Raw genomic sequence first — 4,195 nt, 5'->3', positions numbered from 1 at the left:
AAGCGAGAACGAGAGCGTTTGCTGTAAAGAGCTTCACTTTTTGTCAGCAGCTGTCCAGGGTAGGCTAAGTATAGGCAAAGAGTATAGAAGCCCAGGCTAGATCAGACAATCGTACTATCAGTATAAATAATTTAATAAGTCTTACCGCCCTCGTTTGCTTTATTTTCCCCAAGCAGTCACTATGTTGAACGCGCAAAAATACCCTCTCCCCACTGAACAAAGTCAACACTGTTTTGCTCATCTACGTCATGTACATTTAAAATCTTACAATTACGATATTGTTATTAAAAATTACAATTGCACTGAATTGCCTTGCACTACATATTTAAAAACTTAAAGGAGAAGTTCACTTTTAAAATGAAAATTCTGTCATCATATACTCACCCTCATGTTGTTTCAAACCTGTATGAATTTCTTTCTTCTGCTGAACAGAAAAGAAGATATTTAGAAGATTATCAGTAACCAGACAGTTTTTGGGTCCAATTGACTTCCATAGTAGGAAAAAAATATACTATGGAAGTCAATGGGACCCAAAAACTGTCTGGTTACTGATAATCTTCTAAATATCTTCTTTTCTGTTCAGCAGAAGAAAGAAATTCATACAGGTTTGAAACAACATGAGGGTGAGTATATGATGACAGAATTTTCATTTTAAAAGTGAACTTCTCCTTTAAATCTCAAGACTATACTGATATGCACTATTCCTTCCCTCTCCAATTGTTTTTGAATATTTGGTTACACTTTATTTTAAGGTGTCATTGTTACAGTGTAATTAAACATTTAAGTACTGAGTAATATTAAGTAACTACATGTACTTACTATAGGGTTATAGGATTAGGATTTGGTTGAGGGTTAGTTGCATGTAATTATGCATAATTTACTGTTATTACTATGGTAAGTAGGCTACATGTAACATATGTAACAAGGACACTATAAGTGTTACCGTATCTTTTTTTTTTTTTTGTACATTTCTAAGTTTTATATTATTGTTATAGTGCATACTTCATTTTTTTCATTATTATATTTCATTTCATTATTATATTATATTTCTGACCTTTATGTTTTTATTCTTTATATGTTAAGTGAGTGTTGCACTTTTAGAGCAAATATTACCAGAGTCAAATTCCTTGTTTGTTTGCACAAACCTGGCCAATAAATCTGATTGTGATTCTGATGAAAACAAAGTAAAATGCTATAACAACATGCTTTGATTGTATTTACAGATACTCCGTGTATCACAGCACATGAAAACTTTAATGCAGTTTGCCTCAATAAAGATGTTTTATGGGCGGCCCTCGTCAGCCTCCATGACCGGCATAGTGCTGGTCTACCAAATCGTAACCAGGTCACTAATAGGCAAGTCAAACGTGAACATGGTTATCTGAGTATGCCTACATAGTAGCCTACCTACACTGTAGCCTACAAATAGTGGAAAAAAAGTTAACTGGACTATGCGCTTTCAGTGAAGGCTTCAGTTGTTTTATTGGTTAAGACAAGCAGCTTAAATCATTATTTCATAACGTAATAGTATAATTGTTTTCAAAATTCTGCCTTTTAGGTCTTACAGATATGCTTCATATCGTCAGTTTACATGGTGGATGCATGGCTGGCTAGGGAGAAGAGTCCGCAGAGTCATTCCATCATGTGCTGTTAACAAAATAAGAAACGTCTACTCTGAACCAAGTGGAATCTATACAGGGTTTGAATATGAAGACAATGATCGTGCAGAAGTAGATGAGGCATGGAGAGATTTTAATAACATTTAGCTGGATAGTTGACATTTGAAGGCATTTTGGCAAGAGCACAAGCTATGCTTGCAACAAAATAGGGTATCATACCAAATGTTTATGGTTTAAATATAAATGTTGCATGTACTCCAATATTAAATGTTTGTTTGAAGTACTACATGTGCTTGACTAGAATACAAAATTAAAGATATTGTACATTTGAACTATGCTGGTGTGTACGTCATGTGTTCGTAATGATGCAGCTACTTGAAACGTGAAAACTGCTGTGTTTGAAAAATGATCTGTGATCTGGATAGTCTGTCTTGTGGAGCCATGACGTGTGTTGGATTAACTCTCATGCCCATGACTTGTTTTGAATCTAACACAGAGGAGAGAACATCTGCAATCATAGCTGTCATGTAGCTATAGTCCTTTTCAACAGGCACTGGTCTTACTCTGAATGCCTTGTGGACTTTGCTCCATGCGATTTTGAACTTGGGTTCTCCAACACTCTCCCCATCTTGAAAAACAGCCTGTTCAAAAACAGAAAAATGGAAAATAGATACAAGGTGATAGGAACAGTTTGATGTGCAATATCCAGTGTCACTATGGCTGCGTTTACACTTGGCATTAACATGCGATCACCGTGATCCGATCATTAGCCAATCAGGACACGGTGCGTTTACATTTGATCATATAAAGTAGCCTCTGTATCTGGATAACGATCGGATTTCTGTTTCCTGACTAATATTTAAAGGGATACTCCACCGTTTTTTCATATTAAACTATGTTATTCCCTTAATCGCTCAGGTGCACGCCGACACTTTGATAGCACTTAGCTTAGCCCAGTATATTCAATGGAATCTAACAGCAATGAATTTAGAAGTGACCAAACACATCAACGTATTTCCTATTTAAAAACAAAAGGATAACTATAATGTATGGTGGAATAGCACTTTTGGGAGTACTTCGACTCTGCGCAGTAAAAAGTCATGCCTGATCCTCTTCCCACTATTGACATAAGTGAGAGGAAGAGGATCAGGCGTGACTTTTTACTGCGCCGAGTTGAAGTACTCGCAAAAGTGCTATTCCACCATACATTATAGTTATCCTTTTTAACCTGCTTAGAAAAGTGTCGCGTTTTATTTTGTGTCACCATACTTGATCGTATAACTACTCGTGTAACTGTTTTTAAATAGGAAAAACGTTGATGTGTTTGGTAACTTCTAAATTCATTGCTGTTAGATCCCACTGAATATACTGGGGTAAGCTAAGTGCTATCAAAGTTTTGGCGCGCTAGAGCGATTAAGTGCACACACTGAGATGAGAGAGGTATGTATCAACTCGTCTTAGTTAAGGGAATAACAGTTTAATATGAAAAAACGGTGGAGTATCCCTTTAAATATTAGTCAGGAAACAGAAATCCGATCGTAATCCAGATACAGAGGCTACTTTATATGATCAAATGTAAACGCACCGTGTCCTGATTGGCTAATGATCGGATCACGGTGATCGCATGTTAATGCCAAGTGTAAACGCAGCCATAGTGCTTGCAAATGATAGGATTTATTACAGTTCACACACCTGTTCCCTGTTCACATTGTTGTTATGATCCAGAGCAGCAAGCATGGAGGCATGGATCATCACATCATATCCAAAATGTGTTCTCTTTGGGAGGTATTTCAGGTACATGGAGTGATACACCTGAAACAAATTTGAATTTGAAATTAAACTATTAAAATATGTGAGTCACATCATAATGAATGGCATATTTATTAAATATGTCTTTATTTGATCATACCTCTAGTTTTGTTGTGTGGATGCACTTTGTCAGATGATCCAGGTCTTTCAAAAGCCGCTTGTGTTTCACAACCTTCACAAGTGCGTTGTGGGCTTCAGATCCTGGCTTTAACCAAAGCTTTCTTCTCTGGTTCATCTCATCAAGGGGCTCATGAGCACATTGGTGATAGTGCCTGTTCCCTGGCCAGTCGTGTCGGTTGGTAACATGGTGTATTACAGATATCCACTTCTCTTTCAACACTTCGGCATTACCCTCACAGGTTTGTGCACTCCACCAGAAATGATTTATAATGGATGGAATCCACTGTCCCAGGCCTTCACATTCCCTTCTCTTAGCTTCAGTTGCCAATTTTTTGGACACTCCTTTTGCCACATGCCAAGGGTCAAATTCATGGTGTTTTTCTGGATTACTGACCCTCATTTCTTTGACGATTTGTGGATGTCTGTCAGTGGAGATGGTTGAGACCTTCACTCCATTTTCTTCTATGGTTTTGAGAGCATCTTTAAAACCTTTGATTTCCATGGTATTAGAGCTCGAAAACTTGGGTGCAGCTTATTACCTTGAAGTCCACAACCTTTTCACTCTGTGCATCTAAAAAAGTGTATGTACAGTATTTTGCTGAGTGCCCCGGAGAGTCACACCGGCCATCTCCACAGAGTTCAACAAC

At 37.5% G+C, this 4,195-nt stretch overlaps 1 long non-coding RNA gene across 1 annotated transcript; it reads right to left on the bottom strand.

Moving 5' to 3' along the window:
* Positions 1–2,191: 2,191 nt before the first annotated feature.
* On the bottom strand, positions 2,192–3,596 carry LOC307150484. The gene is made up of 3 exons (XR_013819736.1): positions 3,529–3,596; positions 3,312–3,431; positions 2,192–2,260 (listed from the first exon to the last, which is right to left on the bottom strand). It is a non-coding gene; the product is annotated as an uncharacterized lncRNA (long non-coding RNA).
* Positions 3,597–4,195: the final 599 nt, after the last annotated feature.

This window comes from Squalius cephalus (genome assembly GCF_949319135.1).
Source record: "Squalius cephalus genome assembly, chromosome: 2".
Classification (NCBI taxonomy): Eukaryota; Metazoa; Chordata; class Actinopteri; order Cypriniformes; family Leuciscidae; genus Squalius; species Squalius cephalus.
This window is presented reverse-complemented; position numbering and strand designations above follow the sequence as displayed.